Consider the following 27,574-nt stretch of genomic DNA (forward strand, 5'->3'; position numbering starts at 1 on the left):
GCACAATCTGTCTTGCCCAGAACAGCTGTGGCTGTCATCCACTGGCGCAGTGTTAAAATGAAGACTGATTGTCTTTCCATCCGTGCAGTTAGCTGCTGTCAGTCTCACATGTGGCAAGCACTTGGTGCAGGGTTTTTGTCCTGGGCTTAGCTGGTTTAACCTTGAATTAAGTGAGTAAATACATAAAACAGCAACTGGAGTTTGGTAGCAACCAAGTAATGTTATCTGCAAAACTCTGTCTCAGCTTCCAGCTGGCACTTCTCGAGGGGCAGCAGCACAATTGAGATTGGCAGGGAGTGGATTTCATGGGCTGAATTCTAGCAGAGGAGCCAACTACCTGCACAGCGTGTGAGTTGTGAATCTTGCCTTTCTCAGTAAAAAGCTTTCTTTTCACACTTCTCTCTGGTACTTGTCATCTTTTGAGCTAATTACACTCTCTTTTTAGAAGGGTATGGCCTTTTGTAGTCATAACTCTATAAACTAAGCAGGAATCTTCTCTTGTGATTGCCTTGGATTGCTCAGACATCTTCACCTTCTTCGCACCTTGCTGAGTTTTGCCCCAGCCTCCATGGTCATTTTTCCAGCCCTTTTTGTCTGCAACTCATGGCTAAAGAACAGGAGAACTCAGAAGGAAGCTGTTGTTGTGACATTCAGATAGCTCCAGGAGTGGACAAACACCAGGTTCAGGCACTCTTGGACTCGGGAGATATCAGCCTCTCACCTTTTGGCTTCCAGCTCTGTGGTTTGCAATCGCTTCGGCAAACAACCTGGCATTAAAACCCCTCTTGTTTAGTGTTTCTCCGCGAGGAAGGCTTCGGGCCGGTTGTCAACACACGGCTTTTCTTTCCCTTGGGGGAAGGGAGGGAGTGATTTTCAGAAGCAGAGTTCTGTCGGTGTCATCTCTTGTCTAGCCCTTGCCCCAGAGCAATTTTGTGAGCCTGGGGCTGCTCTGGTCACCCTGTGAGTCCCCAGCTTTGCCTGAGACTGTGCTGCTCCCTCAAAGCTCCATCAATCCACTGCCATAACCGAGGCCATGGGAGCAGTGGGAACACTGGGACTCCGCCTGATGGGCTGTGGGAAAGCAGGACACCCCGAGGTTATTCCAGTGCCCAGGCTGTTCGTTGAACGGGAAAGACAACAAACTCAGCCCATGAAGCAGCTCTTGGCCTACTGGGGAAAAAACCCAGGGCCTTTGGTGTTGTTATTTGTTAATTATTTGTGCTGCGGTACCTCGAGGAGGCCTCGTCATCCCTCGGGACCATCCGTAGCCGGAGTTTTCTTCGCTCTGTCACATCCCGTGGCTGTGCTGAGGTGACAAGGATCCAACTGTACTTCCAGTTCTGCTGCCTCTGGCTGCCAGCACACGGTGCACCCCTGCAAGGGATTTCCTGTCCGAGGGGTGTGCAGACGGATTTAATTGCTAATAGAGTACATCTGATAACACAGAGCCCACAGCTATGTGGCTTTAAGACATGGGAGAAAGGGGCTGGAAGCATGGTAAAAATAGACTCTCTGAAGAAGTTTCATCATCTAATGCATCTGGGCAGTGTAGGTTAGAGTGTCTGGACTAAAGATTTATCCAACTTTGGTTTTTTGTAGTATTTTCCTTTGTATTTTTTAGTAGCTCATACTCTTCTGTTCCTCAGGACTTTGTTGTGCTCCATTTGCTGCCTTGAGTTTAGGTTCATTTGCATTCTGAGGGTTTCCAAGTACTTTAAAAATGGTCATTAAGTATATCTTGGCACGTCTTTGAAAAGTATTATTAATTGTATGCTTCAATTTTTACATATCTCCGTGGGATATCTTCACCACACAATACTGGGGTTGGATACTTTTTTTCCATTCTCTTTTTCTTCTTCAGATTTACAGATCCAGACCCCTCAAGTCTATTGTACTGTAAGCCTAAACTGTTCTCTTTATCCCTGGGATGTTTTAAAGAAGCTGACAGATGAGTTATGACTTAAAATTTAAGTCTGGCTTTAAAAAGAGGTACTAAACCCACCAGTGTATTATTATGCTATGGGATCACTTCAAGAACCCCTTTTATTGCCAGAACAAGTGAGTCCTTTCTGGTCTCTGTACAGTGGGAATCAGAAAAATAATAAACATTTGTCAGCGATAAAAATGAAGGAAAATGTGAACCATTTTGTGGTGGACCAGGACTCAGGAAGAGACAGAGTCTTTTGAAATCTGTATCCAGCAATTCTGTGCTTGAGGTAGGCAGTGAAAAATGGAAATCATGATGATAGTATCTTTTATAGGGCACTGTGAAATAAAGCAAGCAAAATGGAGGGGGAAAATTATATGGAATTAATAGAATTCACATTCTAATGGGCCAAGGAACCAACTACGTGATGAAGGAAAAATACTCCAATTGTGTGGTAATATTTGATCATTTTATATTTATTTGATGACTTTATACTGAAGAGACAAAAATAAAGTGTTCCCAAAATTAGTTATAATTGGTGTTTGAACAAAAGATGCAGGTCTTGAGTCTGGAACATGGACACTGTGATGCACTGGAAGGAAAAATCCCAAAATTTGCAGCCATTTCGCTCTGTAGCAACTCAGAGATGCTGAGCTACTCTGAGCCTAAAGAAGCAGCCACAAACAGGAGGTTTAAAGCTCACCTGGGGACCAAAGCTAAGAACCTACAGTTCCCCTGAAAGGGGGCCAAGCTGAAGGACATTTCTTCCATTTATTTTCCCCCAGCTAATACCCCGTTTCCTGACAGTTCTGTGCCAGAGCTCACTTTGCTGACTGCAGTGAGACGGTCAAGATTCAGATTTCCTTTTTCCAATGCTTTGCCTGCTTTGGAGGAAAGCACAGACATAATCCATCATTAGTCCTGGGATTCAGCTGGTCCTAATAGCCCTGTGTATGAGCAGTCCAGGAGAGCTGAATGTTGGTTTCCAACCCTGGGGGAGCCTCCTGAGTCTGTCCTTTAAATACTTCTATTTTTACATTTCTTTCAGTTTATGTAGGAGGGGAGTATGTGAACAGGTCACCGAGCTACCACATCACCTCCCGCATGAACTGTGGTTTGTGAGCCATAGACCAGGGCTCAGTAAAACCTGGGCAGGATTCAGCTTGGAAAAAGCACAGGGAAAGGGGTCAAGAGGGATCTCTAATTCTCCACCATAATCTTTCCCATGTCTCTCAAGAGAACAGGGTTTCTGAGCCACAGTGACAAGCAGGGTTTGGGATGTGGTGGGGTCTTTGCTGCTGTAACTCATTTCCTTTTTGCTTTCCAAGGTTGCAGCCCCTGTGCTGTTCCCCATGCTGGGATCTGTTCCCGGGGATAGGAGGTGATGGGGCAAGCTCTCTGGTCTCAGCTTTCCTGAGGACAGATCCAGCTGCATTTCGTATCTGCTGTCAGTGTTTAAAAAAGCAATCTCTCAGAGCATCCATTGGATCCTGGAAGCTGTGCTTCACTGTGTGACATCCCTCTCCCGTGCCTAGCATGTGGAGCAAGGGTTTCCCCCCAGACAGGTCTTGTTGGGGCTGCATTTAGCAAAAATGCTCAGAGATTTGTGGGGAAGTTCTCTAAAGTGGGCTGTAAGGAAGGGACTTGGCTCTAAGGAGCGGTTCATACGTACTGAATGGTCAGAAGGTAAAACTTACTGCCAGCTGACCCCTGAGCTGGGGCAGCTCCTCATCCCTGCAGCTGAGGAATGCTGGCACAACCTGCTGGCTGGCCAGGGAGCCTTTTGGGATCACAAGGAGCTACAAGATGCTTTGCTTTCTGCTATATCCATGTCTACAGCATTAGTTTGGGCTTTAAAACTGGAAATGGTGCCAGTGGAAAGCCTGCTGTCTTTCGTTTATGTTTAGAACTTAGACATTCCCCCAAAGCAGAGAGTTATGAAATTATTGTGTGTGTACATAAGAATTATGTAATTGCTTTTGGTTTAGTGCAAAACTCTTGACTTTGGAGTTGCAAGTGAAGAAGTTTTACATGTTAAATATTACAGTCTAAAAATCGTTCAATAATGAAAAAGCCCTGCCTGGGGCGAGATTACTTCTACCTGGTGCTCAGCAGAGCTGCAGTCAGTGGAGCTCTGCTGCTGAGGTCATCCCAGATGTGCCACTTGAAAGAGGTGAAGTAATGGTGCATTTCTATTCCTAAAAGCACCGTTAGGATTGGGGAAGCAGAATGTTCCTATCCCCTTATCCTTGATTTAACCTCATTTATGAGCACTGCAGTTCATGTGTCTGGAATGAAATCTATTTTAGTTTCATTTGTCAAAATACTTGCATTCATCATATTTTTTAAATCAAAACATGGATTTAGCTGCCAGTGTTTAAAAAAAGACAAACCATAAGACCACACCTGAGATTCTGAAAGCCTTGTCAGTGCCTGCTGGCTTTGCTGCTGTTGTATCCTGCTCTTAATTCTCTGATTTGCTGCTTTTGTTTCAGAGCAATGCCTGGGGAGGTGGGGGGTGTCCTGTGTCCATCAGGAGCACCGAGAATGAAAAGGCACTTTTGGGAGCCTGCTGTCTTCCTGCTGCAGTGCAGGGGCTGCTGATCCCTCTGGGAAATAGAGTCTTTGGCCCCAAAAGAGACCAAGCTCACAGTGTTTCTGCTGTACCTGTTAGAGTGCGCTAAACTGCAGACTGGGACTAGCCTTTACTCAAATGTGTCAGCCAGATGAAACATTGACTTGAAGGCCTCTTTTTTTGTTTCATCACTCATGCTCAGAAAACTGCTCAAATGACTGTTTTCCCCAAGCCATCCCCACTCAGTTTGTTATCATTTCCATTATTAAACATTTATATAAACAGTGTAACATTTTATAGTGTTTGACAGAGATTTCCAAGTCTGCTAATTAGCATGGTCCCTGGCACATGGAATATACCTTTATTATTACCCATTCATGGCGTTGTTATTCAGAAGAAGTTCTCTTGTGAATGGAAACGTGCATTGCTGCGCTTCAGGCTAATAAGTGTGACATAAAATACAACACACAAAATTAACTGCTGTTCTGCAGGATCCTGCAACTGGGGGTGATGTGCATATGGTCATACTGAGGCTCTGTTCATTTGCATCATTGCTTTTCTGCCTTATTAAAAGTCTGGGAGAGGAGAATATTGGGAGCAGAAGGAGGGGGAGAAAGAATGAACAAATCTATCTTGGCATAAATAGGTTTGGCTCAGCAATACAACAGTTGTCAGCAGCCTTTTCCACGAGTCTGTTACCCTCAGTGAGGAGAGCACAAAAAAGTGATTGAAAAGTCAGTTTGTGGGCTTGCAGCACTTTTGGAAAGAATCTGAAAGAAAAAAAAAATATGAAAAACCAAAACCGGCCCCCTGAAATAAAAAATTATGCTTGTGAAATGAAGTGTGTTTTATCCATATTCACTGTCAAAGCAGAGCTTGCCAAGCAGAGGTGCAGCCCTGTGTCCACCCTGATTGCCTGGTCCAAGGTTTAGATTAAAAAAATGGCCTCTCTTCTTTTTATTTCCTTCCCTCTGCCCATTCCTGCTGTGATTTTTTTTCCAGTTGAGACAGAGTAAGTGACTCTTTGAGTCCATTTCAATGAGAGAAAAATAAAATCTATTTGCCTTCAGCATTAGCACCTTCACAGACAACTGTGAGGACTTTGCAAACCATTTGAGTAAGTGTACTTGAAATAGTTTCTGTTGCAGTGATCCTAGAGAAAGAAAAGGAGGATCCTGGTTGAAGAAGAGAAAAGGTTTAAACAGTCTGGCAATGAGAGTTGCTTGTCTGGCCAAGACCAGTTCTTTTTTTACCCTATTTATGCCTTGTAGAGAAGAGCTATGGAAAAAAAAAAAAAATCTGAACTTCCCAAGAAACTGTCAGGGAAATTAACTCCTATATTTAAGTTAAGGTTTACTCATGTGCGACTGTACATGCTTAAAGAGCAACAATAAAGTGAAATTTGTATGTGTGGGTGTTTATACGTGCATTCATACGTGTGTGTGTGTGTGTAATACATGTGATAATGGCTATGGGAAACAACTTAGAGGAGTTGACACATTTTGCTATTACTGTGTGACTCGTCATGTAATAAAATGTGATTTACTTCAGGTTTATTCTGATAAAGACTCAAAGTGAGCATCCAGTGGATGTGGGGGTGTTTGCAGTTCTGGAGATGTAGTTTGAAACGCCTGAAATGCTTTGCTAGATGTACCTATTTTAAAACTGAGGGAAGGACTGCTTCCATTTAAATGCAATATCCCACGTTTTCTCAGGGTCTCCCACACCAGTGTAGCTAGCCACAAGCCTGCCTCAGGCTGTAAAACCATTGAGAGTAATTAAATATTTACAGTGCTGGACTCCAGCTCGCTCCTGAGAGCGCAAGATATTTTACAGCCCATGTATATTCCTGTGGAAAATGGCCTGTGGCTGCAGAGAACCTGCTGGCAAGAGGCTCCCTCAAATGCTAATTAATCACAGCATCACAGAACATGCTGAGCTGGAAGGGACCTGCCAGGATCATCAGTGTTACAAGGAACACCTGGTTTTGAACCCCAGCTTGGGAGATGTCCTGAGCACAGCAACATCAAGAGAGGCATCAGGTGCCACGTGGGGCTGTTCTATTTTTGAGTCAAGGACCTGCTGTGGAAGTGAAACTGATGCCTTGGGAAGGCTGACCTGAAACAGAGACTGGACAGACCTAGAGAATAAAGTAGGTATTTATTGAAAGGCCTTTAGGATATACCTTAGGCAGGACAAGAGCCTGACCAGGGCTACACCCAAGATAGACTTAGAATGGTCATAAAATTGCTGACGAGTCATAAGGTCTTACATTTTTATAAGCTTTGGACCATTTGCATATTGGGGTTTAATAGCCCAATTACAGCTTCAGGTTGTGAGGTCCCATCCCTCTTGCTTTCTCTCTTCAGTCCACCGTTGTTTATGCTTTTGGGCCTGAAAGTTGTCCTTGGTCTTTAGCAGAAAAAGCATTTGTTTTGTCTACCTACTCTGGGAAGAGAGCTTTCCAGCACTTAATATGAGGCTCAGAACTATATCCCTAGGCAGCACAGCATCTGAAAATATGGAAGGTAAAACTTAAGGCATCATTTGGCAGTGATGCTGCTCCAGCAGCAGGGAGGACACAGCAGGACAGGTGCCTAAAGGAGTGGAAGAAATGAAGCTGCAGAAGGGATGGATGCCTGTCCACTCTTCGTGCTCGTGTGTGATGCTCTTGTCACAGGTGCGCTGCAGCAGTGAGGGCCCTGCAGTACCTGCTGCAGCTTTGCAGAGTCTGTGCTGAAACTGCCCCTGCAGCCTCTGAGGAGGAAGGGTGTTCCCAGAATTGCCCTCTGAAGCAGATACAAAGAGAACTTTTGGACAAAGATGTGCATCCAGCACTTCTTAGAAACACTTCCATAATTTTTCCTTATCATATGTTGTGTGTTTCCAAGTTTTTGATGGTGATCTCTGCTCCCAGGTGTATGATTCCAGGAAATTAAAATAGGTGGAAGTTTGAGGGCTGCAATAGATCTGTTGTTGCTTCCAGCACATTAATTCAAGATCATATCATGAAGCATAAAAACATGTCATCTTTGCAGTGTTTGTTGTTCATGGGAAAAGGATAAAAAGAAAGAATGCCCTAATGAAGTACAGAAATGAGAAAAGAAATTCTGCTTTCTCTTCCCAAAAATATCCCAATCCGTATTATTTGTTTTCACACCAGTCAGGTACTGCTGGTAAACTAATCTATCTGCTCCACAGTAAAACTGTGCTACAAAAAGATCCACATCTGCAGAGGACAAATGCCAATCCTAAAGAGAAGGCTTTAAATAGACTGAGTTGTAGCTAGCAAAATTTAGAAGCCTTTTTCGGAAAGGCTTAGGTAGTTTTCAACTCAGATGGGTACTGTCTGAGCACATCTACTTACTCAGAATTGAAATGTAAATAGAGAGACACAAAAACACATCTATATAGTTTGGGAAAAGAAAAGAGATGTTTTGGAGCATGCAGTGCCTTGTACATTATGAGCATATTTTTATATAACAGATAGTGGAGATGATGTGAAATAAAACAGATATATATAAAATAAAGATTTGGATCTAGTTTGGATCTTCAGCAGTTATGCTCTGACTGTAGCTCCCAGATATTCCCACTCATTTTCCAACAATACCTCCTTGAGATATGTTTCCCACTGCCAGAATTTATTTTTTTTAAGTTCTGTGAGAGTGATGATCTGACTTTCTGAGACCATCAATATCAAGCCTTATTACAGAAGTCCATGGACAGTAGCAACTCTACCAATTGCATTAGAGGTCTGATTTTATTTTGCTTGTTTTTCATGTGTTCCATGTTGATAGAGGGGTAGCAGGATATTTCATTCTTCCACAGAGAACATTCATGAAAAGATTTCTGAGTCTGATTGCATTCATCTCAATTCTGCTCTTACTGTATTTGACATTCAGTATCCAGCTTGGGGGTAAAACCAGCTTGGGAGTAAAAACCAGAAGGATGTGATGGTTCAGACTGAGAACAGATTCTTACCTGATACTCATCTAGACATGGAAATTGAAACTAAAGCTCTGAGCTATTTCTTGTGGACTAGTATTTGTGTGTGTGCATGTGTGCTTATGTATTTTGCAGCTTTAAACACACAGGGGAGGAAAAACATTTATTACTGTATTATGTGGGTAGGTGGCATTCTTGTTTTCATGGCAAATCAAATTTTTGTCAGAGCATGTACATTCAACAATGGGGCGTATTTGGATTCCTTTGGTGAGAAGGATGCTCTGCAGGCTTGTTTTGTATTATCAATTGAATTGAACTTAATAAGTAGGAGCAGCATAGCTAAGCCATTTCCCTGTGCTTGGGGTTTTTTTGCATCCCTTTCCTTTTTGAGGTGTGTACAAAGTTCAGAGGTGCTGAGCCACTGTGAGAAGATCTCTTTTTGAAGTGGCTGCTCAGATTTTAGGACCAGAAGAAGAGACTGATTTCTACCTGTAGATTTGAGCCCTGTGACTTCCCCTGATCTGCCATGATCATAGTCTGAGTTTCAGGTTTTTTACATTCTTTATGCCAGGCCCTGATTCACACCAAGTGCTCAGAACCTTGTTTATAAGAGGGCAAAATTTTACACTGATAACAAACCCAGCATTATGCACATCTGTCTCAGCTGGAATTTCCAAGTCTTAGATCATAACTTGAACCCCCTCGGAAAATCTGTTTCATCTAAAAACAATCATGACCATGTACCATTAAATTACATGTATTATCAAGTAAATGGTGGGAACTGAGAGCAGAGTTTATGATCTTGGCACTGCAGAGCTGAAAAAGTAGAAAATTCTATAGCAGAACAGCACCCACAAAGGTCTGATCTGCTCTTTGTGCCTGGCAAAATTGCAGGGTAAGAGGCTCTTCAGGAAAAGTTTTGGTTTCTGGAAAGCCTAAGGCAGACAGTGAAAGCTGTGTGGCTCAGCACTGAAATGCTTTTGTGGACTCCTGCATGTAGTCCTTAACTTGCCCGTCTAAATCTCCATGTGTGTCACTGGTACATAGTTCTTAAAGTTAAAAAATAATGCTCATGTTTTAGTAGGGTTGAATCTTAAACATAACATGAAAAGCGAGAAATGGGCTGTGGAAAGCATTCAAAGACCTTTTAAAATATCCTTAGAAATAAAATGAGGTATTAAAAGTGAATGTGTGCTAAAACTCAATGACACCAAGAATCCTGGGAGCCAGCAAAAGCCTCCTTTAATTGTTTTGCTTTGAGGCATATCTGTGTTTCTTTCAGATTATCCTGCCCCAGGAAGGGCTGAACGTTTCATGTAACATGATGACCCTGGAAAACACGCTGCAATTTCGGGGTAATTCCTGATGAGAATTTATGGCTACATAAACGTATTATAAGTAAACCAACCAGTTTTCCAAGCCACAGAATTCTGCACTGCTCTGTATTACTGCAAGGACCACTTAGTGCAAAGGCTGCTTTGCTCCAGCACAATGAATAGGACCTCTGTTATTCATAGGTAATAGGCAGGCTGAAGAAACGATGATATGAAAGGAACTGACTTTCCTGTTTTGCTGGTTTTGCAAGGTTTTTTGCCGGTTTGGAAGTTTTGTGCTGCCACCTATTAACTTTCTCTTACTGTCACTTGGAACCTGGAGCAGGTCCTTTCCTTCCCCTCCTCTCTCTGAACAAGAGGGGGATTATAGTCCTCTGTCATAGTGCTCCAGCAGCTAGGGGCACCTTATTGCAGTGAAAAAAATACATTGTGAGTTATTGTTTCATATAATGTAATGCTTTTCAGTGGAGGGAAGTTTAGGGGGATGGCTGTGTTCAAGTAGCTGTAATCCCAAAGGAGCTGAGTAAATGGAAAAACTGAGGGACAGAAAAAGAGGGATTTCTAACCCCTCGGGAAAAGTGATGATGGCATACACCCTGTTGTTGTTCCTTTACACTTTTGTGTTTCTATTGTAGATAAAGGCTTCACTTAGCAAAGGTATTTTTCAGGCAAAATTAATATTGTCTTTCAACCATTTCCAGATGCTTATAACTTTGGCCTGGGGGTGAAACATCAGATTGTTTCCTCAAGAGGTGACAAAGAAAATCTGGCTGAGATCAAACACCGAAACGAGATTCTTAATGAGAAGTCATAAGGAATGGTAGCCTGGTGTGGAAATTCTGTATGTTTCCTTTACAAGACTGTTTTAAGGTTGACATGTTGGAGTGCAGGGGCATAATTTGGCAACTAACTCATAGATGCAATGTTATTTCTGTATTTTTGCACTCAGTATGTATTCCGTGGCTGCTGAGACTACAAGGACAGTTATTTCAGTGGTCCAGCTAGTCCCCAGCTAGCCTGTGCTGCTCGTTTTAAAGCAAAATGCTCATTTTCTAAACTGTGTTAATTTCTGTCAGTTGCTCTGGACAGCTTCTGTTCTTATTTAGATTTTGGCTATGTCTTTTTTTCATATCAGAAACTTCCTGTATGTACCTGAAGCGAGCATCTACTTGATACAGTGGTCAGAGCAATGTGCTTGAAACATCCCTGTAGAGCTCTGTGAGGTGTCAAAGGGTGATGTCTGATTTCCATAGGCTCTGCTTGCTCAAAGCTCTCCTTTTGTCTCCTGACAGAGCTGTATTCTGATTTCAGAATGTCAATTATCCATACCTTCCTATTTCCCCTGCTCCTTATGTGTCAGCCTGCCTAGAAGGTTTCTATTAATTTATCAGATTGTCATTGGGCTCACTTTGTTGCACTGCAGCCATTAGCCTGTCCGTTTCCTTAATTGGTCCATTTCCCGTTTATTATTCATTCCCTGAATCACCATTTGAATAATTTTTAGCTAACTATTAATTGAATACCATTTCTAACATGATTATAGTGTCTACATTCTCATTTTTGCATGATCACTAAGAGAAAGGGGTTTTTATTATGATGCAGATGAGAGTCTCCGGTTAACTGGTGGTTGGAAAATGGGAAGAAAGTGATGGCTCTTTCCAGTAATTACAGAATCAAAGAGTCCATGATTATTTAAGTGGTTGAACATGAGATTCAGGTTTCTGCTTCTGTTCCTGTAACTGCAGCTGATGGACTTTTGGCCAGACCCCTTTCCTCCAGTGCAGGGGTGCAGCAGGCTCTGGAATCCATGGGGAAATTGTGGTAACTGCCATGCAAACAGCTTTTATCCTGGGCTCTTTGTGAGGCTGTTGGTCAGGCAGCAGTGTGTGAGTGTCAGGGTCTTCTGCCCTCCCAGAGCCTCCAGCTTTCTCAGCAGTTCTCCACATGCCTTGTCTCCACACGTGGTGCAGCACAAAAGCTGGGATAGAGGCTGATCATCCAGCATCGCAATTCAATTTTGGGCAGGATGGCAGGACCCTCTAGCTGGCATCCCAGCCACTTCTCCTGGCTCCTTTTGGACACAGTGATTGCAACATCTGGGGCATGAGCAAGGTACAATTAAGGGGAACAACCTGTTCTTGATGTTGATTTTTAACCAATGTCCTTCCTGTGCTAGAGTGGGGCCTGTAGGGGAAGCTGATCCATGAGTGAGGCCTGAACCTCCCTGGCTGTTTTGTGCCAGTCCAACAGCTCAAGATTTATACAGTGGCTGCCACTGCCACAACCTGCGATGTATGAGGAGCTTGGGAGGGAATCATAGAATCATAGAATGGCTTGGGTTGGAAGGGACCTTAAAGATCATCTCATTCCAACCCCCTGCCATGGGCAGGGACACCTTCCACTATCCCAGGTTGCTCAGAGCTCCATCCAGCCTGGCCTTGGAGATTTGCAAGCATGAGGCAGCTACAGCTTCTCTGGGCAACCTGTGCCAAGGCCTCAGCAGTCTCACAGGGTGAGAATTTTTTCCTAATATCTGATCCAAATCTACTCTTCTTCAGATTGAAACAATTCCCCTGGTCCTGTGCTAGAAGTGTTAATAAAGAAAGACGAAAAATATGATTACCTTTGTGGGAGAAAATTTAAGCTGCAGAGAGCTCTGGGGCTGCACAGTGACACAATCTCCTGTAGGTTTGCTCAGCAACATCTGAGATTTGTCTGAGCTCACTTTGTGAGGGCAGGGCTTGTGCTCATGGAGGATTGGCATGAATATCAACCCAGACTTCAAGTCCTGGCTTTCTTCCTAGCTGGGCTTGGGGCTGGGAACATCTGGGCTATTGATTCAGATGGAATTTTGGGTTTGTAGTTATTGAAGCCAGATTTTGGAGGAGCATTTTAGTTCTCAGTCATGGTGTAATTCCCAGAAATGATTGTCCTTGTGTTAGGTAAGCCCAGAGTTTGGGCTCTGGGCATAACGGGTGCTGGGCTCCCCCTTAGCCTGGGGGGGTCTTCTGGAGGGTATTTATTGTCTTTGCAGACAGCAGAAACAGATCTGTAAAATAAGAGAGGCACAGAGATGCTTCTGTGCTCACATCAGGCAGGGTGAGAGGCTGTGTTCACCTTAGTGTTTTTGTGTTCCCAGCTTGGTTCTGGTTACTGTAAACATCTACAGAAAGACTCATCAGTCCTGTGGTGCTGACACAATAGGCAGCATCCAGGCTTGGTTGTTCTTGATCAAAATATTTAGAAAAAAACTTACAGATTTAGTCAAATGCAGAATTACTCTTTTGGAAGGCAATATAAGTGCAGGGCTGCGAATCATCGGAATAATCTCCCAGATGGCCACAGAAAGAGCACAACCACAAACAAAAGCAGCTCTCAGCTTGGAGTAACCTCCAAACTCACTGTCATTCCAGAGGAGTTGCTAATCACAGATGTGTGTTAGTCTTTGAAAAATAACATTGGGAAGCAATGGATTTCTGAGTTGCAGCAGTGTGGAGATAATTTTATTTTCACTTTCTCTGCATCGGGTGCAGAGTGGCTCATTTTCCACTCTTCAATTTAAACAGGATGATATTGCACCCCCTGGGCAAAAGGAGAATGGAGCCAGTTAAACATTGACTGGGAGGAGATGCACGTCCCTGCTGAGCTGAGCACCACGCAGACTGAATTTTGGGAGGTTCCTTAACCTTTGCTCCCGAGGTTGTTGTGCTGACAGCGCTGAAACCCTTTTCCCTAAACAACGTGGGTAGGTTTGGAGCATTCCCTTACGCTTGGCTACCTCCAGCTCTGCTAGGGCCCCCGGCCTCAAGTGCATCCCCTGCCACCAAAGAGAGCGGGCCAGGTCAGTCCAGAATGCAAACAATGATGTCACCATTGTAAAGGAAATGAAAAGCTCTGTGGGAATCCAGGAGACAAACCCCAAATTAAAGATCTTTTTGCTAAATAGGAGCACTAAGGAAAGCTTGCAAAGATCAGAATAGTGTTGCACACCAATGCTGGCATTTGATGTCCAAGATAAAAGGGGGACTTATTTCAGGAGTGAGACTGTTTTAGCAGGAGAAAGAAATCTTGGTGTCTGTGTTGGAATGCATAAAAACACATGTTTCCGATGTGGTTTTCTCATATGCTAAATGAACAGGACATCTGGTTGTGTTTTTAAAAATTACACTGACTGACACTAAATCAGTGCTTTACAAAGCAAAAGGTAGTAAACCAAGAACATCTAATAAGGTAACAATGAAATATTTGGCAGGACTTCACAGTCTTGGAAACTCACACAACTGAAAGGAGCTGAAATATTGTGATATATATGAGGCCTTAACTTCTCGTTTATCTGTGCTATTTCTTACTGTACTTCACAGAAATATGTTGCATTCCCATTGGTATAGATTTCTATATGTTAGTGCCAAAACTCCAGATGTTTTCTAGGTAAATCTCTGGAGACTATTTTATTGTGTTTCATTTCTCCTTATTTACAATTCACTTGTCTTGAACTCCAGCCATTGGTAATAAAAATCCATAGAGCCTGCAGCTGAGCCAAGTGGACACCATTGTCCTGTTTTTTCAAGATGGGATGGGTTGATCCAAGCCTTGAACAGAATCCAAACCACTGGAGTTTTCCAAAAGTTCATCTCTCTTCTCTTTATTTTTTAACCCTTCATGCACCAGGGAATAAAGAGTCAATTGCATTGTTTTTGCTTTTTCCCCTCCACTCTGTCCTGAAAGGTTCAACCCCTCTTCACCACAACAGCCTATCCACAGTTGCTGTCTTTTAGCCCTTCTGCAGTCCTGTCCATCAGAGCCCTGACCTGACCAGTGCTCCAGGGTTCTGTCTCCCTCCTCCAGCCTACCTTCACCCCTAATCTGCCAGCTTCCTCTGTGTTCCTCTGGAGTTAAAGGAAAAGCAATGTGGTCATCCCTGAGCCACTTTGTGCTCCTTATCCTCTTCCCTTTCTGCCTCGCAGGCACAGCACAGTGCTCCAGCTGGGGACTTCCAAACCCAAGCTCCCCTTTGCCTTACAGTTTGTTTTGTTTTGGGGTTTTTTAAGCTTTTATTACGAATTAAGATATAATGAAGCCTGCTGTCCCCTCCCCTTCTCAGTTTGCTGTCTGTTTAGGTTTTAAATACCTTCAGGTTCTCTCCTACATCTGAGAGATTTTGGTCCCCATTTTGCACTGAAATCAGTCTGTGGTTACTGGGGAATTCAGGTCTCTGCATGCTGACAAAACTCCTGCTTAATGACATAGAAATAATTAGCCACTTTGCTGTAGTGGGACTTCAGTTAATTTTAAAGAGCTGCGAAGTTTTGTTTCAGAGTTGCTGCAATCAGCGGTTACGTTTTATAACCCATCACCGGCACATTTGATCAACCACACAGATTTTTTATGTGAACGTACCCACCCACCAGATGTGTATAAACATAAATCATTCCATAGCATAATTTGATCATGTTTTCTTAGTGGTTCTGGCCTTGACTGATCATCCAGGAGAAAGCAGTGCTGCTCAGAGAACTCCAAACTGTGAGTGAGACTTGCTTGGATCTCGCAAGTGCTGCTCTGCTGTCTTTCAGGGAGAAGGATGAAGGAAAGGAAGTTGTTGCAGCTCTGACAAGGGGTTTTCTCTCTCCCCACATGCCCAGGTAGATGTGGATGGCTCTGAGTGCAGCCTCTTGCCTGGCCTGTGTTTCCTGTGCTGGCTTTCAGGGGTTGTGCAGTGCTTGAGGACTAGTGCTGCAATGCAGTAACTGGTAACTCCTGCTCCCTGCAAGGCTGGAGGGAATTCTTTCCTGCTCTAGTAAGCAGCTGGAGTGGTAAGTGCCAGCCTCCCGGGTTTCTGAAAGATTCCTATTTTTCTTTGATTTCTTGTAGCTGAAATACAATTAGGCCAGGCTAGCAATATCCTTTATGCTTTGTGCTCTTGCTTATGAATTATATATTTATTTTTAAAATGGTACAAGTTATCTATATGCTGTGAAGTTTGTAATTCTTTTACCAGTAGGTATGACTGTGCTGGTCAACATCCTAATTACCTGAAGAGTTGAATATTTACTATTAATCAGTAAACATTTCAAAAAGAACCAATTATAAATGGACCAAACCCAAAATGCCAGACAGGAGCACTTTCCGGGAATGACACTGAACAATTTCCAGGTTCCAAACTCGAGTTACCAAATTGTATCACAAAGGAAGGTACTGCTGTCCGTAGTTTTAGTTTCACATGTTGAAACAGAGGTTCTGAAAGACAAAACAATTTCCTTTACAGTTCTATTATCTGCTACCAGTTGAAATTCAGTCCTGTATCCCAGGTAGTGTCATAAAAACCTTGGATGCATTTTGTCCTGAACTTCAGAGAAAATTACCTTCAAATTCCATGCCTCGAGCTCATCTCTAGAAATATTTAATGAGCAAAGTGTTAATTCAAATTTCATGAAAATAATTAACAGAGACACCATCAAAGCAGAGTCTCCTCCCAAGTTAGTGGTTTTATACAAAAGTTAAAGCTCTAGCAAAGCAGAGAAAGCATTATGGTGATCCACCATCTTCACTGGGGAGAAATGAACATCAGGCAGGCATTAAGAACCAGGAATGATGGCTGCTATTTTCTTTTCGTTTGGAAACAAGTTCTGTGTTTGTATCTCCCAGCTTTATTTGTGATCAGTGAGGCTTCAGCCTGGATTGAAGCCACAGGGGTCACAGATTGCTCATGTGTGGATCTTGTCATGGTGTCCTGTGGGTGCATTACATAAAGGTCACTGTTTTTGTTACTTCCCCCCATCTCTCTCCATTTTTAACTTGTTTTCTCTCTACTGATGCTCTACTGAGGACCAGCTAAAGAAACAAAAACATATTTAAATCTTCAATGTCAAGCTGGGTACACACAGAGTACTCAACATTTATATAGTGTCTGTCCTTAAAGTGTCAGCGTTTGCCAAGCAATTCTATTTATTGGCATCTCAGCCCTCTGAATTCAACTGAAAGGACTCAAAGGCTTTCAGTGATTTCAGTGTATTTTTGATAGTGTCATTATTCCCCTGCAGTGAGAAAGGAAAAAAACAAATCACTGTGGTGTCTAAAATGCTGTGTGCATCTTTTTGCAAATGCAGTAATCTCACAGGCGCCTGTTTTTTCCAGTGTGATGCTGCCTCAGTCAATTCTTTGTGCCAGAGAGGGAAAGCTGTGATAGGTTCCTAAATTCCAGTAGTGAGTATAATAACCTGTTCTCTCTGGCCTCCCTGTCCCTGAAAAATGCAGAGTTTGAGAGGGTTTTTTAAACATTCCTTAGAATGAAAAGAATGACTCTCAACTCTCATGAAAAAACACATATACTTCTCTCATCATGATTCTCAACAGCACTTGAATTTTTACTAAGAAATAGTTGCAATAAATTGTATAAGATCAATCTTGTGAAGTAATAACATTTCAGGAGAGGGAAAGATTTTAATTCAAAATGACAGACTTGAAGATCCTTGCCTGGACACAAAGAGAAAATAACTCCTGAGAAGTCATTCCAGGAAAAAAAAAAAAAAAAAAAAAAAAGCAGAGAGACTGAATTAATTGAATAAGTTATGAGTGTTAAATTATTAATTCAGCTCTGAGTCAGCTTTGAACTACTTATTAGCAATTAATTGATACAGATATTTTATAAAATGTATGAGTCATTTTAAGAAATACTTCTGAGCTTTTTTTTTTTTTTTTACTGGATGTTAAACTATGGGCATGTGAAAATATATGTTCAGTCCTAATCTGCATCACTATAATGTACAGAATAATCAGATTAACAGCACTGCTGGGAAAAGGGAGACTCAGTGGGAAAAGAACAAAGCTGGAGAGGCACTTCCTGTGCTGGTTTTTGGAGAGGACCAACAACGACCTCTTTCAACACACAAGAAATTGGATCTTCTTGTGTGTTTTTGGTTGTGACCATCCAGCAAAGCAGGGTTCTGGCTGTTCAACCATCTGGGATCCATGCTGTGAATTAAGCAGAAGGAGATTGCTATAAATATTAAACACAAAGAGGCTGCTGTAACAGGAGGAGGAACTTTCCATGTGCAGTGCAGGGAAAACCAGCAGAGGAGGACACTGATCCTCCACAGCAAAGCTGTCCCATCCTTTCTGGCTCCAAAAAGTCACAGCCATGAAGGGAAAGAGTTGAAGAACAGCAAATTTTTGTAGCCTGATCTTTTGCACTGACTGTCAGGGTCCTTTCAGACCTCTCACATTTACAGGACAGTGCAATCTGTGATTTAAACTTTCTTTCATGAACTCATCATTGAACAAAGATGACAAACAAGGGCTCAATTGCCTTTTGGTGACTTGTCTGTTGCATTAATTCCCTCAGCCACCATTCAAGTTGTATGATTTCCTAACTTATAACCCCTGACTCTTAATATTATCACATATGAACAAAAAAAAAGAATTAGTTCCCTATTCAGTGGTGAGAGTGCTCATCCTTCCTGCTCCATCACTGTGTGGGCATCCCCGGTATCCCACCAGGAAACACAAAAATGTCAGCAGTCCAGCTGCTCTTGGATCTGCTTTAAGAACTTTTGGGGTAAGCTGAAGTTTTATACCTTCCAGCTTGGAGGTTTCGACTTTGCCATTTCCAGAAGTTAGTGAGTTCTGTGGAAAATGCCAGACAAAAGGTAACAGCTGCATTTTTCAGGTGATGGTGAGTGCAGAGGGGCCCTTCCTGGCCACCTGTTCTGCCTGGCTTTGATGGGATGGTGCTGCTCCCAGCTTACATCAGCCTTTAACATGAGCTGGGTTAGCCACAACCTGAGCAGGAGTCAAGTGGACTCTCATGCCTGAACCTCACATCCTTCTCCAGGGCAGCTGCTCCTCGGCACAAAGGCCTGTTGGGGGATTTTTCCAGTGTTCTGCAGGTGTTCCAGGTCAGCATTCAGGGGAAGAGGTGTCTGGTCACCCATGAAATCTTGTGGAAGTCCCATTCTTTTCTGTGATATGCTTTTGAGCTTTTTCTCACTCCAGGAGAGCAGCAACCTCACTTATGCTCTTTGATGACAAAGAATGTAATTATTCTGATCTTTTCCACATGCTCCTTTTATTTTCAACACCAAATTTTAAGTCTGATTCATCCTTGAGGAAAAATATTTTCCTGTTCTGTGAAGTTCTCTCCCTGACCTATCTTTCTATTCTGAGCAGTTTTCACAGGGTTAGTAATAATACTTGCACACCAAGTGAAGAGTATGTCTTTAAGCTGTGCAAAAATACCTAATAATTTTTTTTTAATGTTTAATAAGAATTCAGCTTTGTACTTTGCCATCCATAAAAATGCACCAAGATGGTTGTTGAAACACTCACACCCTTGTGCACAGGCACATGGACTCACTGGAGACAGATGCAGCTGTTTGAAAACTGCCTCTGATGTTCTGGGTCAGGCTTGCACTTAGATAATACTTTTGTGCACTGTTCTGTTCTTTACAGCAAAGTGCAAAGGTATTGCTGCCCTTTTTGAGCTGGGGAATTTTTGGATACATGAGAATTCCTCAGGAACTGATGTTCCTATGAGTGGGGAACCCATATCCCACTGACCTCCAGTAAAGTCTACTAAATTCTGAAAGCAGGTTCTTGCTTAGGTGAATACCACCTTGTTAATATTGCCAAAACAGCTTCATGCAAATCATCTCCAAGCCTGTAGGTGGGCAGGGGAGGACTAAAGTTTGCCCCCAACATTTTGGGTTATACTGAGAACTTGATTTGCACCTGGAAAAGGAATGAACCAGGCAGCACTGAAACACGGATTTGCAGAGAGACACATGACTTCTCCACATGCAGTTTTATTTCATGCGCACTATTTCTCTTCATCCCTCTTCCAGTGACTGCACTGGACCCTCTCTGAAAATTTTTGCACCTTTTGATGGGCAAATAAGCCAGATTTTTCAGTGGTACAGATCTGTACCTTCCACACTATTTGATGTAACCTGAAAGGCACAATAAATGTCTTCTGTGGAGAAATTACTACAAGTAATACAAGATACAAAGGAGGAGCAGAGATGATGCAGTTTAGTGGCTGAGGACTTCATGTGAGACAGGAGACGTGATTTTACCCCTACAGAGATCATTCCCTGGAGAAGCTACATTCGTTTCTGTGTCTAATTTGCCCGTCTGCCTTTGCTTCATGTGCGAGGGTGGGAAAAAAGATCTGTTACAAATCTCATATTGTGGATTTCAAAACTGTCTAGTACAATCTTGGTGGGGCTTCTAGGGGTAAATGTAACAGAAATCAAAACAGCAATGGTTATCTTTAGAGCAATAATGCACTGAAAGCCTCTTATCTTTTGAATCCTGCTTGCTCTGGTGCAACCAAGCACAACACAAACACTGTAACAGCTTTCTACAACACTATAATGAGTATTTTTATTCCATCAGAGAAATAACTAATAAAATATAAGCAGTATATAACACCAAATGGAATAATATATTTTAGAGAGGGCAGTTCAGTGAACTCATGACACATCTCAGAAAACCATTGTGGGAATCAGGTAGGAAAGGGAGGTGAGGATGTACTTGGATAATGCCAGGTGTCTCACTGTGTTCTGAAAAGTGTGAGTTCTTGCCATGTGTTTGTATCTACAGGAGACCAGAGAAGTTCCCACTCCTCTCAGGAGAAGGTTGTCTTTGTGAACGTTTGTTTGTGAATGGTAGTTTGGAATTTCCAGTCAAATTTCTTCACTTACTGGTGCCCTTAGAAATAGCAGCAGCAATGACAACATTTTCTCAACACCTTGGTAATTTCTTGACTGGCTTGAGTAAAGACAAGGCAGAGTCATGGCATAACCTAAAGCTTTCCCATTTTATTTACTTGTATATGTTCATTTTTCAGTAACTGCTTCATGTAATGGCTTTATCTGCATATTACCTTTTAACAGGAGTTATTGATTTTTAAATCGTTTTTATCACTTGAGTGACTTCAATTTGAAAGAGAGTAGGGTTAGGTTAGGTGTTAGGAAGAAATTGTTCCCTGTGAGGGTGCTGAGGTCCTGGCACAGGGTGCCCAGAGAAGCTGTGGCTGCCCCTGGATCCCTGGCAGTGTCCAAGGCCAGGTTGGATGGGGCTCTGAGCAAGCTGGGATAGTGGAAGGTGTCCCTGCCCACGGCAGGGTGTGGAATGAGATGACCTCTAAGGTCTCTTCCAACTCATCTATGATTCTATGAATGTTTGTGCACACATGTCCTGCCAATCTGACAATTGAAAATGTAATTTTCACACCCTGAAAATAGTACTTTCAATCTGAATTCTGGCATTACAGGTTTCAGATCCGTAACTGTTGTTTTCATTTTTGAATGCCTGTGGGCAGCTGAAAGCAAAACAGATCAGACAGTGCATGGTGAAAAACACCAAAGTTAAAAAAAACAATGTGAGTAGTAGAAAATGCTTGTGCAAGGAGCTGTGCACCTGAGCAGTGTTGTTAATGATGTTAATGATCCTCCTGGACCATGGTTGTTGTCTCCCTGAGCCTGGCATGCTGCATTGATCCTGGGGCTGGGTCTTTGTAACTGCCTGAAACTGAAGTGGAGTAAAAGTGAATCAAATCTTGCAGGTTTGCTTGTTTTTTGTTTTTGTTTTTTTTTTTTTTTTTCTCCCAAGAGGTGCTTCTAGGACTGCAAATCCCAAAGCATCACCTGCCCAAAGTGTGTTTGCTGTGGATGGTGGCTCAGAGCAGCTCTGCCCTTCATTAATTGTGCTGACTGCGGTTCTCACAGGCTCCCCCTGGGCTGATTTTGGCACACAGTGGGTTCAGGTAGTGCTCCAGGAGTAGCCATAGCAACGTGGTGTTCGACAGCACCTGCACATCCACCCAGAGAGGTGGATAAATACAGAGACTGCATTTTAAACGTGCTCTCAAAGCTACTGCTGCTGCTTCCATTTGTACACTGGACCCTGAAGGTACTCCAGCACTTCCTGATGGGAAGTGCCGTAGGAATCAGGAAGAAAAAAAATAAATTAGTGTGTTCTATAATTTCTAAATACTTTACCCCACTCAGGCCTGCCAGGTCTCTCTCCTTTGTGTTAAGTCCTCAGCTTAGCAAAGCACCTGTGCTGGAAGAATTTCGCAGGTCTAAATGATGGCATCTGGAAATGGGACAGAGCACAGGGGTGTTACAGCCTCTCTCTGAACACACCAGGACCAATGGGAAGCTTTAAAATCCCTGATTCTTGGCCCAAATTCTGTAGGAGGAGCCTTGAACAGGCCTGATCTCCAATGTGTGCAGGGGCTCTCATGCATCTCCATCAGTTGGGGGCTCAGGCAAAGGCCCTGCCTGGGCATGGGACACGTGTTAGGTAAGGTAAGGTGACCCTAAATTATCTCAGAATGACAAGAATTCAAACGAATATATCGCTTTTGACCTCCAATCCTGTTGGATTCATGGAACTAGTTAGGCCGTGCAGTTTCTAACAGCACCTTCATAATGAGCCCTACCACTGTTACAAGTTATAATTAAGGAGACGAGGACAGCTCTTTTCTTCCAATGCTTGATATCACAGAAGATGCTAAAGTTTCTACTTCTGAAAACTTCCTCTCTCAAATAGCTCTTTCTTGGTAGTAAGACCACATGTGCCCTCTGCTGTCCCTTCAAATTGTGTGAAGACCTATTAGCACAACATTATTGGTATTGTTAATATCAGTATAATATACTCATATTAATTTAATGACTCTGTGAAAACTAAGAAATATTCTGAGTATTGCAGAGAGGGGTTCAGGGAGTTCCATCTCTGAGTGTGCAGGTGGAGTCTCTGGGCTTACACCAGGTGCAGGATAACACAAAGCAATCTCTTGGGAAAGCCCCACAGAAATTCTGCTTTCCACATTTTGAGTTTTTCTGCCTTCTAAGCACATAGTCTCTGCGCTGTGCTTCCTAGTACTCCAGAGTCATCTGGAATAAGGTCAGATCTGCAAAATTCTATGCCTTTAAAAGTAGATCTGGAACAAAACTGTAGGTAAATCTCTAAATATAGAGGACAGTACATTTTTTCGGTAAGCAAATTGCTTGCTGTTTTTACATGCTGGATTTCCTTGATTTGTCAGAAATGGTTAGTGTTAAGAAACTAATTTCTTGGCAGCAAACAAACCTTTAACAACCTTGGGTAAGCTTTATATGGCCCTTAATTTGCACTAGCAGCACGTAATGCAAACAAAGTGTTGACTAGAATGCACTTTCCCAAATTAATTTCGATCTTTTTGACAACAGACACTTTTCTTGACAAAGATAAGTTTCCCAGCTCTATTCAGCTTGCTCCCTGCTGTTTGTGCAAATTGTTATTATTGCAAATAACATGGTGTTATTTTAATGTTTGATGGCAGGAGAGTCACTCCTTGATACCCTGCTTTTAAATTTATGTATTAAATCTCATTGGCTCCTAATAACTCTCATTTTGGATAGCATGTGGAAAGTGCAGAGGACATGGTTAGAGTTCTAACAGAACCTTATTTTGGTAAAAGGGAGAGGCCTTCAGTTTTCCATGGATGGATGCTAGTTTGGCACAGAACTCAGTTGGTAAATTTTGTTTGAAACACTGTGATTTCTTATACAGACCCAGCTGTGCTCTCTGCCCAAGCTCTTGGACGGACTCTAAATTAGTTGCTGTCTCCCAGGTTTTGTAGGATCATGGGACCACACGTGGTGCCTTCATGCAGATTATTTCCACTAATCCTCTAATTCAAGTGTCTCCTAAAATACTGTGCCTATCCTGGAAATGCACTCTGAATGCTCAGCCAAAATTATACGTTAGGGTGCAATTAGCTGTGAGCAGAGCACTGAAACCTGGAATATTTTTGACTAAGTGGTCAATTAGTGTGATTGGGAGGCAAAGGATGCAGCCAGCCATAGTGTGGTCAGAGGGAGCAATCAAGTGAATTGAGCAGTCAGCTGATTAGGAAACAACTAGTGAGGGCAAGATGAATTTTCACCCTGGAAGTGATGAATGTGGATCTGTCTGGAGCATTCAGCCAAACTGAACACTCAATCAGCATTCAATTAACCTGAGCTGCCCCCCATGTACATAGGATTTCAATATATATATATATGATAGTTTCATCATGTGTGATGCTCCCAAGAGCTGTTCTATGTGTATTTAAGTATCAGCAAAATTAGCAAATAATGACTCAAATGTATTGAGTAATAGTGCTATAACTGTGTATTCAAGCAAAATATTTCAGTGGCAAACTGACAGTTCCTTTATCTTACAACTCATCTGCCCTTACATTACATTTGTGTTTCAAATCCAAATATCATAAATTTTTCTATTGACTATTAATAAGTCTAAAAGTAGAGTAAGGCAAGGCTTTGAGGTTAATTAAAGTTCACTAGAAATGTACTTTTTATTATCAGACCTATGCCTCTGTAATTAACATTTGAAATGCAGGGTTAATTATTATTGTCCCCTTTGTTAGTTTGCAATGTAGAACAAAGATATCAAAAGCTTCAGGTTTGATTTTGAGGGCAACTTTTAATAGCAGGGAAAGTTCCCTGACCCCAGAATACCTCTGTGGAGTCCCCAGTCTAGGTATGGAGGAGGAAGGAGAAAAATTTGGCCCAGTGGCGGCACCACTCACCTGGGCCTGTGCAGATGTGCTGGCTTTAGTTGGCAGAAGGAGCATCAGGGAAACCTCTGGGGAAGGAAAAACCATTCTCAGGCTGGCTCTTCTAAAGGCTACTCCAGTTAACTTCATTTGGTTTATCTCCATGACTCAGAAAAACATATGTACTATAGTCAGTATTTCTGATATTTTGTTGTTTAAATGAGGTCATAAATGGCATCATGCCGATCTGAGCAAAGGCAATGCTTTCTTTTCATTGGCCAGCTCATCTTTACTCAAAGTGGAACTCATGACTCCCTACATTTTTTTTTTGTCCCTATTTATACGTGGGGTAACCTTTGTTTAGTGTTTGGGATATAGCTTTTAACCCAGACTAGTTCTGTTTATAAGTGCATTGTGGCACTGTCGGGTTTCACATGGCAAAATTTCCTCTATTAGTTCCTCAACCCAGACTAAAGTTATATTATTTTAACATTGAGATAGTTATTCTTTCCTCAAAATATTTATATTGCAAAACGCGTGCTCCCAAATTTAGTGTAGAGTAGGAGCCACAAGTTCACTTCTCACACGCACTGATTTGGCAGCAGGCAAACCACAGAGATGCCTTTAGCCCTTCTCATTTATTCTGGGGAAGGATGAGATCTCCAGGGGCTGTACAAACAAGTCTGATTTAAGATTTGTTTTCTAGAAATGTTTCAGCTGCCGTGTTCTGTGTGTACATAATTTATAGGGCGTCTCCTAATCTTTGGAGCCATAGCTTATGGTTACTGATTGCACAAATCATCCAGGATGCAGCTATAATCAAATTCTGGACGTTTTTGTCATGGTAGAAGAGAAATGATGGCACTGGAAATGTGATGCTCAGCAGTGGGGCACTGACCTATTGTACTCCAGCTAAGAAGTAGCTCAATTTGCCTGCAGATTACAAAATATTGCCTCCTGTACACGGCCTGATGAAGGTCAAAACACTCAGTGAGCAAGTTGCTCCCACATGTCAAACAATACTTGGAGCTAATGGTTGTTGTGGCTTCCAGTGTCCTTTCCATGGCAAAGCTGGACTATTTCTGGGCAGGCACCCATTGCCCACTGTCCCAGCTGACCCTGAGGTGTCTTGGCCCTTCCTCAGGAGGGCCAAGCTTCCCACCCTGCAGTGTGCCAGGAGGCTTCTGTACTGCCTGTGGTTGGTCTCTATGCTCTTAAGAGTAATTTCCAGCCTAATTGATTCTAAATCCTTTGTGCTGCCTTGTGCTGCTCTCCCTGCTCAGGAAAGCAGAACAGCAATTTCCCAGGAGTCCCAGGAACTTCTTTCCCCAGTGCAATGTGCCTGGATTCACCTTGCTGCCCACTCTGGGCAGCTGTGACAACCTTCTTCTGTCAGTGCAGGGGAGATATCTGCACATTTCCACAGAAGGTTTGTCCAGCTGTTCAGAGCCACACACCAGGAATGTTTGGATGTGCATTTGGAATGCTGTACCTGGCTCACACTGTCCCATGGGGAGCATCTTCCTGCCCAGTGATAGAACTGGTTTGTGTGCAGAAGTATCAGCTCTCCCAGCTTTTCCCTGGATGAGAGTTCAGAGGTCACTTTGTGTTGGTGGGATTTGGGGCTGCTGCTTTTCTGTTTTGCCTTTAAAGTGCACACCACTGTACAGTTATTTTAGGAACTCTTTTCTGTGCGTATGTGCATAAGATAGAAATTTCAACCTGGGACAATCAATTTAGAGTCAAAATTTTAGCACCCTTTATCTTTTTGCACTCTTTAACTACTGCCACTATTGATTATAAACGATTTTTCCGTTACTTAAATGGCAAATGCAGATACACGTATCTGAGAAACTAATGACAAATGGCTGAATCTTAAGATTTAATGGATATTGGACCACTTTTGTCCCTATTTTTTTTCCCCCACAGTGACACCATCCCGTTTGGCTCAAAAAATCAGTCTTATAGGTAGCCAAATTTATGAGACATTTGAAGTTCCTTTAGCTCAATGATCAAAATATGAATGAAAATTTTGGTTTTCATATCTGAAGTCCATATTATGTTGGGTGATATGATCATGGCTTCAAAACCCTTTTCTCTCTGATTTCAGATGATTCTATGTTTGGGAGGTGCAAGACCGTCTTGCCAAGAAAGAAGCACTGAACAAAGTTCAGAAGTATTACTTCTTCCTAGAAAGTGCAGTCAGGTCACCCAGAGATGTGCCTGGAGGAGGCACAGGTGAGAGAGTTAAATGAATAAATCAATCTCTGTTGATCTTATTTCCTGTTTTGCTGTACATTGCTTTAAAAATTACATTTAAGTGGTCATTGCTCAGATTTTGAGAGCCGACAAAGAAAAGTCTGTGCCACCACCCCTCACAACTAGTCTGTTGCCCAGGTTAAAATGTCAGGTAGTCACTGGAGTCCTGAACCAAAGGAAAATATCAGAAAGTCCCTGTAAGAGTACGACAGAGAAGTTTTTATGTTGTTGTCATATAGAGTTAGACACAATTTTGCCTCCTGAGTTCCTACCAGTTCTTCCTTTCTGAACTGCTCCCTTCTCACTCCACCCACCCTCCCAGAGCAGAGCATGGTGCTCATATGCTTTCCATGTTTATTTTGGAAGTACTCCTGAGCCTATGTGGTCAGAGCTTGTGTGAGATCCCCAGTTTTCTCAAGTTTCCCACTTGCCCAAGGCCAGTAAATTTAATTCCTATACTGTGTGTGCTCTTACTCTTTCCTCTTCTCTGTTGCCCTTCCCTTCCCCTTGGTGGACCTGTTCTAATATCTGTTCTCTTTGGGGGAAGAAGATTGGCAAATCCCAGACAGGTCCCAGTCAGCTCCCTCAGCTTCTTTCTTGTGTTCTTCCAAGCCAACTTCCAGTGCCCTGCATGCTGAATTTCCATAAACCTTTCATTTGGGAGGCACAGAGACTCTCCCAAGGCAAAGCAGCCTATGCAGACTTGCCAACCCAACCTCACCCCATGTGTCTCTGAGCTGAACTCAAGGAGCCCTTTGCTTCTCCAGGTAGACCCTGAGAGTGGGAACCACCACCTGGAACTTCTGAAATATCACCTTCACTTGTTTCCTGCAGATACAACATTAAAGACAACTGCTTCCTTCCCTTTGAGCAAAGCAAGAAGCCCCAAGCACCTGCTGGAAGGGCTGTGCCTGGAAAAGGCAGAGGAAGAACAATTGTGTGAAGAATTGTTGAAATGACCATACTTATTTTCACTCCTCTTTCTCTACCCA

The 27,574-nt window shown here is 42.6% G+C and overlaps 1 long non-coding RNA gene across 2 annotated transcripts in view; it reads left to right on the forward strand.

Annotated features, from left to right (window-relative positions):
• Window positions 1-27,574, forward strand: part of LOC136290264 (uncharacterized) — a 141,553-nt gene that overhangs the window by 97,323 nt on the left and 16,656 nt on the right. Inside the window, exon 3 of one of the 2 annotated variants that reach the window (XR_010721065.1) lies at window positions 26,434-26,561. This is a non-coding gene — a long non-coding RNA (uncharacterized lncRNA). Of the gene's footprint in view, window positions 1-4,422; window positions 5,912-26,433; window positions 26,562-27,574 lie in introns of those variants that run through there. The other variant, XR_010721066.1, reaches the window with a different exon arrangement.

Source organism: Chamaea fasciata, unplaced genomic scaffold (assembly GCF_029207755.1).
Source record: "Chamaea fasciata isolate MVZ Bird 193981 ecotype frontalis unplaced genomic scaffold, bChaFas1.0.hap1 SCAF_5, whole genome shotgun sequence".
Classification (NCBI taxonomy): Eukaryota; Metazoa; Chordata; class Aves; order Passeriformes; family Sylviidae; genus Chamaea; species Chamaea fasciata.